Here is a 13,942-nt window from a genome sequence, read left to right as displayed (position 1 = left end):
AATCACCAGTTCAACAACTCCAATCCTTCTAACAAAATCTCCCTCAAACACTAAACCATGTATTCCTCGATTTTCACATCCTCTCACTCCATGACCCAAGAGCCACGAACTCTGCAACTAATGGAGCTCCAAACCCCGCAACAAATGGAACCACAACAACAGCAACCAACAGAGGAGGGAGGAAACACCCAAGCAGCTGGAAGTAGTGCCAACATGGATTTCTGGCGAAGCCGTACCAGGTGGATTCCTACTCCAGAACAAATAAGAATCCTCAAGGATCTTTACTACGTCAAGGGATTTAAGTGCCCAACTACAGAGCACATTCACGAGATCTGCCTCCAGCTGAACCAGTATGGACATGTTGAGGGTAAGAACATTTACTTTTGGTTCCAGAACGTCAGGGCTCGAGAGAAGCAGATGAATAGGTGTAATCAGGCTGCTCCAGTGCCCATGGAAACTAGTTCTCTTGGTACTGGTGGATCCATTGATCTCAATTTTGGGTCCACTGGTTCTACTGGTGCTGGTGGATCCATCGACATCAATTTTGGGCCAGCTGGTGGATCCATTGACATCAATTTTGGGTCCACTAGTTCTACTGATGATGGTAGATCCATTGATCTCAACTTTGGTTCCACCTATTCTACTGGTATGAAGGATTTCTTGATTTAAATTTTGTTTCATATTCTTCCTCACACTTCAACACTAATACCAGTACAACTCTTTTGGCACAACAGGAGGACAAACATCCCTGCAACAACGAGGAGGAGATCACCAGGAGGTTCAAACTCTTCCTCTGTTCCCCGTGCACGGCGAGGACGTCTTTGGTAACCTGAAGGCTACTTCCGAGGAAGGTAGCGCTTTTGGTTACTATTCTGGTGGCTCAGGCGGTTACCACAGTGGCTCAAACGTTTCTCTTGAGCTCAGCCTCAATCCATCCGGAGCTGCTGACTAGGCTTAGTATAGCATGGTCCTCGTTTTCCTTTTTTTTTTTTTTTTTTTTTTTTTTTTTTTGTAATGTAAAATCAATAAGATGGTGTGCATGTTTTCTTTTCTTTTTGTTTAACCAACAACAACACCAAGGATCGAACCTTGGTCACCCAATACTATTTTCAAAACCATAAACAACTCTACTGCACACATCTTTCATAATGATGCAATAAAAACAATCACTCAAAAAGAATCCAACAATCAATTAAGTCGCATCGAGGTCTAGCTAGTATCCTCTGAGTCCAACCAAACACAAACAATTTCATCGATAGGATTAGGGATTTATAAAGCTAAACACATCCTGAGTTAGCTAGGAAAAACCCACGTCTTTAGAGTTACTCTTACAACTCTTATAGAATCTCGATAATTCCATCTATCAATTGCTTCAACAAAAACTCACCACAATTCAATCCCTAACATTTAGCGATTCAGAAATCGAATCAAACTCCATATCACATAGTAATTCACTTGAACCACTATGGATACCTAACAAAGTCACTAAAATCAATATCCGAAATTGCACTTAACCATTTCTCCTAAAATCCATCACCACAGAAACACACCCTCATCTAATAACATTTACAGAGAGTTGACTCTAAATCTCCCCATTATTTACCGACCAAGATCAAACTCCATTTCAAAACTTTAAGTGTCCCGCCTACTTAAACTTAAAACACAAACAACCTCAAATTCACTTCAGTCCAACTCCATACTACGATCCAAAACTTAAGAAAACTAGTTCACAAAATCAATTTCCTTCACTTAAATAAAACTATGTCCACAAGTCATAGTCAGGTCAACAGACCAAGGTGTCCAAACGGAGAATTTCCAATCCAGTTGTCTTTGTGAAACGCAAAATATCAATCAAAATGATGCTCGCAACATCAACCACGTATACAAAACATGTTCCTCGGATCTCGATTTAAATTTAGAAATACTAAAACTACCACTAGTCCCACTTCAAATAGCCCTTAAGATTTTAGGTACTCGGAGAGAACTCAAATATATAGTCGTTCGTCTCAATCACTCAAACACGAGGTCAAACTCCGTTCTCGCACCTCAAACTCTGCTCAACAACTTACAAGCACATGGAAGAATTAACCACAATAATTTCTTCCCTAACCGCAACACTACTCACAACTCCACATGAGTCTAGAATCTATTCAAATGCATCTGTATGTCCAACTTAAGAAGGCAAAATTACTATCAATTAATACTCGTATCCACATCAGATACGAGCATAGGTCCACACCATGCCTTCAACCAAACACTTCTACATACAAAAGGAAACTCATTTCCATAAACAATCCTCACTGACTCATCAGAGTTAAATCCGGAGGTTTCCATTCCTCAAAGATTACAACCTGCGGAAACTAAACTTATTCTAATACGAACTTAGAAGACAACTCTACCGTCCTACTGACATACACGCTGTCTAGACCCCATACTAAGACATACCCAATGATTATACCAGTACCGAAGAGTATACGATGGGGATCCGCTGCAGACGGGCCATCACTCGGGGAGTACTGATTATCACCAAATATGTACCTTACGCTCTGATACCAAACTGTCACGCCCCGAATTTTGAATAATAAGTTCAAATCCGAAACATGAATTAATACAACTCACATAAATACAACCTGAATTTTTTTCTCAAAACAACCACACTTCACACCTCTCAATATTACAATAAATCAAATCCTCAAGTTAATTATTACAACACACTCTCACCAAATCAAATTCTAAGGCTCAATGAGCTTAACTCACCTCACTATTACAAATGCTGTAAAACTATAACAAATACTCTAACCCGCTCGATCACCGCCCTGATTCTCCTGACCTGCAGGATTACCCGCTACACCGTTTGAATAGTGTACCGGGATTGCAACAATACAAACCCGGTAAGCTTTTTGCAAAGCTCGTATGAGTAAACGAAAGGATTGCACGATTTAAAGTAACACAATCAACTCAAGCACATTTTAATTTTGTTTTGCATAAGAATTGAAGTGTACAACGTCACTTCAAGCATCAATCAACTCACATCTCATCATGACTACTCAAAAATAAACAACTTCTTACTCAATATATACTCACAGGCTTATGATTTATTTATATAAATCATCCCATGCAGTATATTATACTTACAGGCTTATGATTAATTATATTAATCACCCCATTCAGTATATCATACTTACAGGCTTATGATTAATTATATTAATCATCCCATTCAGTATGTGATGTCATACCCAAGGGCATATGATAACTCGTTTATCCCCCAAGCAGTATGATGGCAGACAGACTAGAGCTCTAACTGTATCGTAAAGTGTCACCTGGGCCAAGGTTCACCTTACGAATGACTGTTTTTCTCAATTCACTCGACTCCTCATTTAATTCATCTCAACAACTCAACTATCGCACTTTACTCAATTACCCATTATCATAGACAACACAACATCTAAGATAAATCACATATTCCAAAGGGTAATGCTCAAAATATAACTCAGTAAATCACACCATCCAATATATATTCCACGTAAATATATATATATGTAGTCACCCACACAAGAGTGACCACTAATACCAACTATAGTTCACATGCAATAAAATCTAGAAATTCATTTTTTTATAGTTAAATACATTTTACTTACCTATGGACCGTAGTCGATCAAGTCCATATAATTTAAAACAAATATTTATTTTCATAAAACAATTTCCACAATTTCTCAATTAAATAAAATCACCGAATTTCGGTTCGTGAATGAACCATGTGCGATTTACTCACCTCGATATTCCCGCTGCGTCTTCAATTCAACACAATACACACCGAAACCGCTCACCCAAGGAAGACCGTCAATCACCTAGTCAAACATGACCTTAACTTAGCCAACAACTCAAAAACATACTCAAACGACAATCCAACGGTCGGATCGAAATTAAATGATGATCCAACGGTCGGATCCTCACGGATCGCCCTTAGGATCACCCTCCAAAAATCATCACGAAGATCCAACGGTCGGATCTTCCTGAATCGTCCTTACTAACATCTTCACAATTTTATACGAAAATCCGACGGACGGATTCTCACGAATCGCCTCCCTAATCACTGTTTTGCATTAATACGAAGATCCAACGGTCGGATCTTCGCCCATGACCACACAAAGCCACTGGAACAGTCATAAGATCATCATATCAAAACTACAAGTCCATCTGACGGTCCTAACTTCACAGATCACAAATCTAACGATCGAAATCGATCGAAACTTAAAAATTCATAACTAAATCATACGATATCCGAAAATTGCGTATAATATATCGAAATGATCGTATTGAAATATAGAATCTAAAAATGCACAGAAACTATATTTTTGACCCCCGGAGGTGGCCGGAAAGGGCCGCCGGAATTAGTGGCAGAGCCGCCGCCGACCACCGCCAATGGTGTCGGGGCCGGGCTGCTCCTCTTCCTCTCATCATGCTTAACAACTTTCATAACTACCATGTAAGCTGAAAATGACCGGAAGTGGTTGAAATTACCTAAAACAGTCGAGGTGGCCAGAAAATTTCCAGAATCCGGCGAAATTTGCAGAATCCGGCAAGGCTTGATTTCGACGTCAAAACTTCAATTTCAGGCTTCGATCCCTTCTAGAGAGTTGTTAAGAAACTCAAGGTGAACTCATTGGTTCAAGAATCACAGAAAAATATGGTCTGTAGCTCGAGATATACCGATCGAAAGCTTCGGTGGTCGGAAAAATTCCAGAATCCGGCGAGCTTGAGTTTCGACGTAAAAACTTCAACGAAACGCTTCGATTCCTTCTGGAGAGTTGTTCAGAACTTCAAGAAGAACTCACTAAGCCAAGAATCACATAAAGAGGTGGTCTGTAACTCGAGATACACGGATCGAAGGGTTGTTTGTCGATCTAAACCAGTCGAGCTCCGATGAACGTGAAATCGTTCTTCCCAGGTCTGGTCCTTCTTGGTGCTTGTTCAGAAAGTTGAGGCGAATCCAATGAGACAAGAATCAAGAGAATTGGCGGCCTGTAGCTCAAGATATCGAGATAGAACCAAATCGAGCTCAAAACGGAACCGTGTCCTCCGCCGCCACTGCCGGCCGTGTTGCGGTGCAAGGTTGCCACTGGTAGCTGCGCAAGAACGAGGTGGAACTATAGGAACTGGTCTGGTCTTGATTGGTGGTCGGTGGAGGGAGAGATGAGTTGATGAAGATTGCTCTGTTTCTTGGATGGTTTTCGGACGTGAGACAGAGAGAGTGAGAGAGAGTTGTCTGGTATGATTGAATGATTATTCAATTATGCATAATCATGAATGATGATTAAGACACCGGCCTTGAATCAAGGAACACCCTTCCTTTTAACAAAGGTGTTTGCCACCAACTGTTTTGGTTAAAAGAAAAACCGGTTATTACAATCTACCCTCCTTAAAGAAATTTCGTCCCGAAATTTAAGCGCAAGTTAATTGCTCTCGATTTCGGTTAACCTAACCATCGAATCTCCATCTTTCCCAAAACTGTAGTAATCGACAAAGCCGCAGCCCTTTGTATAAAAATACATTCCTATGGCCACTAAATCCTTTCATCACAAACGTAAACTCACACAACAAGAATTCACAGATGAAATCCTCATTCCCACTTAAGTCATCAACATGACATTCCTTCACCGCATCATTTCTCAAATTTTCAACACAACAATTGCCTCAAGCAACCCACACTCAAATCACCACGTGACATTACACATATAGCTGTTTTCACACAGATCGTCATCCTGTACTGGCATACAAGCACAGTAAACACTCCCACAAAGCGTTTCGCTACTCAATTAGCATCACTCAAAACAAATCATTCTCAAAAGCACGCCAATAAAACATGTCACCCAGTGATGATGACTTGGGCTTGCTCAATCCTTGGGCTAGGCATTAGGGCTGGCCAATTGGGCCGAAGAAACCGAACCATCCACATTTCGAACCGGCCCGAACCAATTTGGGTTTAACATTTGGGCCTACCATTCGGGCCGAACAATTGGGCTTACTATTTGGGCCTACCAATCGGCCGAACAATTGGGCTTACTATTTGGGCCTACCAATCGGCCCACCGACTTCCAACTCGGCTACGGTATGAAATTGTACATACCGTAGGTATACCGTATATATGTATGCATACCGTACAGACCGTATATACGTATGCATATCGTACAACTGTATATACGTATGCATACCGTACAGACCATATATACATATGTATACCGTACATACCGTATATACGTCCGTATATCAAGCATATACGGGATCCAAAAATATTTGTAAGAGGTAAGGTTCGAACTCCCGACCTCGAACACGAAGGTTTTGCTCCCAACCACTGAAGCAAGAGCTGCCTTCATTAATATATGCTCACGTGTTATATTTATTATGTCATAAGCGACATAAATAAAATAACGGGGGAGGCAAGGTTCGAAACCTCAACCTGCTGCACGAAACCTTTGTCCCCAACCACTGGAGCACAAGCTGTGCTTAATATAATGTGTACAAATGTTATACTTATTATGTCATAAGCGAACATAATAAAAATAAACGAGAGGCAAGGTTCGAACCTCTGACCTCTTGTACAAGAGCCTTGCTCTTCAACCACTAGAGCACCAGCTGCTCTCGTTACTATCCATGCAACTTCTTTTATTTATTCTATCATAAGCGATAGAATAACAACAAACTGTCGGTACACTCCACGTGCCACGACACGTCTCTTCCGTGATTTACGGAAAGCAAATCACTTTCGGCTAAAGCTGTCTGCCACAGCGTCTCGAGGTTCGGCCTGTCCCCTTACACGCTCAACACGCGCCAACAGCTTTTCCGGGTTTCGGGGCGACTTTAATCCAACGCGTGGATTCAAATTCTGAGATCGTTCATCCAACGGTGGAGATCTGCTCACCTTGTTCTATAGGAATGATGAATTTGGGAGATAAGGGAGGTGGAGATGGAGGTGGAGCACTAATAGGAATGATGAATTTGGGAGATAAGGAAGCACTTTCGGCTCCTTTATTCCTTCATGTATATCTCCATCAGAAATTCAGATTCTGGCCATGATGTCTTCATAAAAAATGTTCCACTATGAATCTAGATCATGCTGACCAAATTTCAGAGCTTTCTTCCATGTGGTTGGGCCGAAAATGCTGCTGGACCTCTTACAGGTCCAGTTTTCCAGTTTTGCTTCTGTAGAAAATTGGGCTGATTTTTTGAAGACCTTCCACTCAAAAAAAGCTCTTGCACTCTTCATAAGAAATGATCCTTGGGCTGTCAAGAATGGATCTGGAAAGTTTCAGCACATTTCGATTTCATTTGGTTAGTCTGCCACCCCTCCTTCCTTGTCTAGCTCGGTTTTTCCTAGCCGAAGTAGGAAAATATGCTAAAGTTGACTTGTCATACTTCCATAGTAGGTTTTATTTAGCCTCTAAATATATATTTCGAGCTTGTCGACAATATATAGCTTGAGCCACTGATATTGGCTCAATTTCTCCAAGACACGCCTTGTCAGGCCAAAATGCTTATTTTGGGTCCAAACATTGCCCCCCAGACCTCGAAGTCAAAGGTCTTCGTCTTGACTAAAGAGGTCTTGAATCAGCACTGCTCTTATAATGTTGTTGCTCCAAAGCCACTTGTATTGGCTTGACTGATAATACTTGACTGATTCCATATAGGCCTCTAAATAGGCCATAAAGCTTGAATGCCACAATCTGGATTGCCTTTGTTATGAACTGATGCTTCCTTTGCCAACTTTATTGCCCCCCATGGATCTAGCGAAACTTGGGCAGGTTGTAGGCAATCAAAACTTTAGCGTGCCCCCCATGCGAAGGAGACTGCTTTTGATCGCGAATGAGGATCCTTCTCTTCCTTGGTGGTAGCTTCGCCATGTGTATAGCAACAAGTATCTGCCTTGTTTGCTGGCTCTCTGTTGATTTTTTCAAATGTAGGTGTTGGAGCCGCTTTCCTGGCTAGATCAAGGCCTATAGTACTTGGCGAAATAAGATGCAAAATAGCAAACTGTTTGCTTTCATTTAATCCTTCGCGAGTCTTATGCCAAAGAGGATGATTGGATCATGGCTATCGTCATCATGACGTGTGACCAATTGAAACCACCATATTTTGCTGCAACTTTAGCATCTAAAACCGCATCGGTTTTAATCATGTTTTAAAAAACATCAGGCCACTATGCTGGCCCTGCGGTGATAGGAAAAGGTGGAATATCTTCACTGTCGCCTTAGATGCGAGTCTCAAGATAGAATAATGACTCATTAATTATCAACTAGGGCCACTCACTGGCCCAGCTAATAAATTAATCTCCAAACATATTTGAGCTATAAATCAAAGCGTATTGGAGAAGTATCTTCACTGTCGCCTTAGATGCGATTCTCAAGATGGAATAATGACTCATTAATTATCAACTAGGGCCACTCACTGGCCCAGCTAATAAATTAATCTCCAAACATATTTGAGCTATAAATCAAAGCGTATTGGAGAAGTATTCCTTGCGACCTAGAAATGGCATCCAAGAAACCATTCGTTATCGATCAGGCAGATGAAATCACTGAGAAAGCCGCATTCGCCTGGCGAACTAACATGAGTGTTCGATGTAGAAGTCAGAACGGAGAGGAGAGAAGTCGACTGATGGGCTTTGGTGGCGGTGATAGTCAAGCGAGTCTGGGTCCCACACCTCGCGATCGTTTGCCAGATGATGCTATGGCCTATTATGGGCTTCCCATCCGCCGTCCCATAGCGGCTCTTCGGCAGGTGCATGGTGATTTTAGCAGTTGGGGACCAAGGAGGAAAGTGGGCTACTGGCCTACCGTCGCTCCCGAGGAAAATATTTGGTATCAGGAGGTCCGAGCGAGAGATTTGGCCCGATGGGATGCGGTGGGTATCACCCAAACCATCGATCTATGCTTCTGTCTTCCCAATAATACTAGCCCTGCACCGCTAGCTGCCGCTCTTTGCTTCTGGAACACCTCCAGCAATACATTCGATTTCCGGTTTGGGCAGATGAGCATAACTCTGCTGGATGTTCTTACCATCACGGGGTTGCCCATTGACTTTGACCCCTATGTGCATGGTCAGTTTGATGGCACTCAATTTTCTTTGAGAATGGATATGGCTGGTCGAGGGCATCACAGCAGATCCTACCCATCCTGGCGCGAATATTACTGCACTCGGCGTGACCATACAGGAGGTATCGCATTCCTGGAATTCTGGCTTTGCAAATTTATCTTTTGCACTTCTTCCAACAAACCTACTGGACCTTGGAATTCTCTGGCCACTGCTCTCTACAATGGTATTTGCGTTGGCCTTGGGCAACCTGTATTGGGTGCGTTATATCGCTCCCTTTATAGAGCCGTAATGCGCCCATTTGATACCAAAATTAGTGGCCCCTTCTGGATCCTTGCCTTTTGGCTGCAGATTTATTTCCCTCTCTTCCGTCGCGGTGATATTCCAAAGGAACCTCCAGTTGATTCCCTTTTGGGGAACTGGCTTTGCCGCAACGTAAGGTATCGAGCTCCACCCTACTCCGAGTGTTTTATTTACTTGTACTTGCTGGGAGAGATGCCGGACCCAAAAATAGTCCTTTCTAGGCGATTCCCTCCTCCCCTTGATGATGGCTTTCTGCCCAGTGGACGGGATCATAGCGAAAGAGCCTTCCTGACCTTTCGTCGCGCCATCTCCTGCTTGGATATTCGTCTTGCCACTGAACGCGTAAGTTATGAGCTCTATGCCCCTAACCATTTTGCTCGCCAATTTGGGTTGGCCCAGTTGGTACCCTGGCCTCTGGTTGATTCTGCCAATTACTACACCTCTTGGCGGAGATTATCCCCACCTGGGTCTGCCCCCTTTCAGAGTCAGTTTACTTTGATAGTGATTCCCCCTTGGGTCAGAGCGTTGTACCCCCTCAACGATGTCGACGATGATTATGCTGATTGGTGGAAAGAAGTGTCCGTGAACTGTTGGGACCTGCCACATGACGAACTCTTCGTCCTGATCTTTCGTGGCATGAGTAATCCTGGTCCGGAGGACCGCAAGATTCTTGAGCGCTTCTCCAACCCTGCAGCACAACCCCCGCGACCTATTCTACCTTCTCGCTCATCGCGTCCAGGGATACAAATCCACGAGCCTAGGGCAACAGTAAGTTTTTGTCTTTCTTCACCATTCTTTTTTCTTGTGTTGATTTTCTCGCTCTTATTCCTGAGTGTGTTTTGCAGCAAACTTCCTGGAGTAGGATAGCCTCTGTTCAGGCGGGGAAACAAAAGGCAATAGCAGAGGAGACTTCTGAGGGAGAGTCTTCGCATGATGAAGATCCCGCTGAGGTAATTTAGTTAAGAATGATCCCAAACTTGTATATTTGGTGCTTCCCCCCTTTTTGAGTTATGACTCTTTTCTCGTACAGGCCACTACTGTCTTTGCTTGCAAACGCGATCGAGCTCAATTCGTCGAAGAGAGTTTTGAAGATGACGAACCTCTGGGAATGCGATTGGTAAACTCCGACCCCGTCTTATCCTTTTTAAATTTTAGAATCTGGGCAGGATCTTCACTATGTATCTTTTGACAGGTCCGTCAAAGGACCACTAATCCCTCTCGCTTGAGCGAGGCTGGACCCTCAGCCACTGCAGAAAAGCCAACTCTCTCGCTAGTTCAAGCATCAACTAACCCCGTGGCGCCTCTTCCGTCTCCCACATCTACAGAGCATCTGCACGGTCCTACCATTCTAATAACGATCTCCGATGACGACTCCTCGGAGCATGAAAGTGTGGAAAGCCACTCTGAGGATTCTGCCGCTTATGAGGAACTGATGACGACAGAGATTCTCGCGGCACTAAAGGTCCAAGAAGTGAATGAAGTGAGGCCTCTTCCTCTTGGTGACCACGTACCAGATATTGACCCGACAACTCGAGAGGTAAGCCACTGTTGGCCAATGCTTTCCATTTCCCTTTTGATCCAACCCCACTCTCTGACATTTCTGAATCTAACCAGGATTCTGTTTGTACCGAGGAGGTGGCTACAAACGTTGAGGGTCCTATCGGTCGGACAGTCGCCCAAGAGATGAAAAATGATACTGACGGTGGTGGTGCCCCCCAAGTCTTGCGAATAAATGAGACAACCGTCGAAGCCGAGGGCCCTGTGCTTAAATCTGCTCCACTTGCCCATGGTGAGCCGCGAGTTGAGTTTCCAAATTCTCCCGCGGCTGAAGGGACAGACCAACCTATTGAAGATGAAGAAACTGAGGAAGATGTCCACCCTTTTGCATTGGTGGTTCGTGATCCTGTGGCGCCTCCGCCGCCTCCTACCAGATTCGAGAGATTGATGAGGGTGTTAGAGGTAACTCCTCCTTCTGCTGTGGATGAGGCTAAAATGGTGCTTCACGAACATCTGGGTCCTCAGGTATTGGAGACTGACATCCTCTCGCGAGTCTTGGAAGCCCTAAGGTATCTTTGCCAGGAGAAGGCATTGACCCTGCAGCAATTTAGTGCCATTGACGATCTGCTGAATGAACTTGGTGAGGCCCGCCAACGTCAACCGGCCGCGAACGCCCAGGCTCACGACACTCGAGAGGCTTTGAATAGCCTCTCTCGAGAAATGGACATCTCTCGCGGTATTTTAAATGAGCGAACCAACCACCTGCGGGAACTACAAATCCAAAGGTCCGACTTCAAACTTCGGATCGAGGACCTCCATACAGGTTTAGCCTTTGTTGAAAACGCGATTGCTACAGAAGAAGCCCAACTCGATGAACCTCTGGCTGCTTCTGAAGAAATGGGCCGCAACCTGGCCCATCTCAGAGAACGGGCCACTCAGGCCGAAGCTAGTGCTATTGCGGCGAATCTCCGCGTGGAGGAACTTTGCTTGAAATTGAGCTTCATGGGCCAATCTCTGTAGGCCCCCTCGAAAACTGTTCGGTCTCCTTACACGTCAATAATCCCTTCTTTTCCGAGATTTAAGGCATTAATCACTCGTTGAAAAACAACGGTCGTGAACAAATAATCTCGTGAATAGAACAGTTACCTCCTCGAAAACCGCTCCTCACATGCTGCTAGTCCCTTTTTTCCCGAGATTTGGAATCACTAATCTCGATTTACTGACATCGGTTTGACTCTTTAACCATCCATCCAAGGGTGGGGATTTTCGTGAAGTCCCTTTAAATAGTTGTATTTTGGGCAAGGAATACTCACAACAAATTTTCTGAAACATTCAAGAAATGGCCTTTCAGTCCTTGCTTCTCTTTCTCCTTCTTCACAAATCTTCCCCTCATGAAATGACCTTTAGCCTCTAAATTTTAGGCTTTATGGCGTAATCTTAAGCCTGGGTTAGGCCTTATGGCGTAATCTTAGGCAACCCCTTGTTTCGCCTTTCTGAAATCTTGCAACAACAATGCCAGGCTTCAGATTGGTTTAGAAACACGAGGGGACTCTGAGTGTGAGATCCACGATCATGCGAGATCATCTTTATTAGGATCCCCCACTTGGAGCAAATCGGGGAAGGGAGGGAAGCCAAATTGAGGTTCGTCTTTCCTCCTCTGTTTCCTTCCTTCTGGACCCGGCCTATGTTGTGCCCTCCAGATGGAAGGGGCTTTGGTTCTCACCTCCTTCTCCCCCTTTCTCTTCTTGATAGAATCTTGGAGGGATGAGAAGGGATGGACTCTTTGAATGAATGGGTTCAAGCTACAGACTGGCTGTTCCTATACTTCACGTCCAACTAATGGTGGTTACCAAGGCTAGAGGGGGTGCAGAGACTCAAGCTGATATTCGGTTCCTTCACTCTCTGCCCTTCCAGGAGATAATGGCGAGGCTCAACCCGACGTTGGATTCCATAGCTGCTTCCACTTGAGAAAAGATTTAGAAGATAATCCGAAGATTCTTGTTTTGTATTCTAGCCACTTTTGGCTTTGTAATGAATGTACTGCTTTTGGCCGCAAAGCCACTTTATGAATACAATAATATTTTCTTATCCTGATATCCAAATATCCGTGAGAAGCCAATAATTGTGTCTCGCAAGGCCCCAAATATAGGCCCCCATAGTTGTATATTGAAGATAATATGAACTTTTTAAAATATGCTCCGCATCAAAAAGAGCCTCACGGCGAGGGTTTTGAGAAAATATGTATCTTTTGGATCCACTTGCTGGCTCCCAACTCAAAACTCTTAGCGCCAATAATTCCTTCTTTTCCGAGATTTAAGGCACTAATCACTCGTTGAAAAACAACAGTCGTGAAAAATAATCTCGTGAAAAGAACAGTTACCTCCTCGAAAACCGTTCGGTTTCCCCACATGCTATTAATCCATTCTTTTCCGAGATTTAAGGCAACTTTAATCACGCTTTACTGACACTCAGTTTGACTCTTCTCTTCGACCGTCCATCCAAGGGTGGATATTTGCATGCCTATATCTTCCTCCACAATCTCCAATCCCAAAACCATTTCATCAACTCCAATATTTCTAACATCAATCTTTCTTAATTACTTGTCACCACCATTCTTCAATTCTCGCATTCTCTCAATCCTTCACCAATGGAACCACAAACCCAGCAACCAACCGAGGATGGAGGAAGTAACAAAGCAGCCGGGAGTAGTGCTAACATGCTTTGTAGGCGGAGCAGGTGGACTCCCACTACAGATCATATAAGAATCCTCAATGAGCTTTTCTATAACAAGGGAGTTAGGTCCCCAACTATAGAGCAGGTTCAGAGGATCTGTCTCCAGCTAAAATGGTACGGCAAGATCGAGTTCAAGAACGTCTATTATTGGTTTGTGAACCAAAGGTCTCGAGAGAAGCAGAAGAAAAGGTCCACTTCGGATGTTCATGTGCCCATGCAAAGATCAGGGCTTGTTGGTGATGACAAAGTTACCAATTGGAAACATGAGGATCAGTATATTAACTTTGGATCTTCTGCACCTGCTTCTTCTTCCGCTGGTGTG

This window comes from Rosa rugosa, chromosome 6 (assembly GCF_958449725.1).
Source record: "Rosa rugosa chromosome 6, drRosRugo1.1, whole genome shotgun sequence".
NCBI lineage: Eukaryota > Viridiplantae > Streptophyta > Magnoliopsida > Rosales > Rosaceae > Rosa > Rosa rugosa.
The sequence above is the reverse complement of the archived record's forward strand: the minus strand, read 5'-3'. Positions refer to the sequence as shown.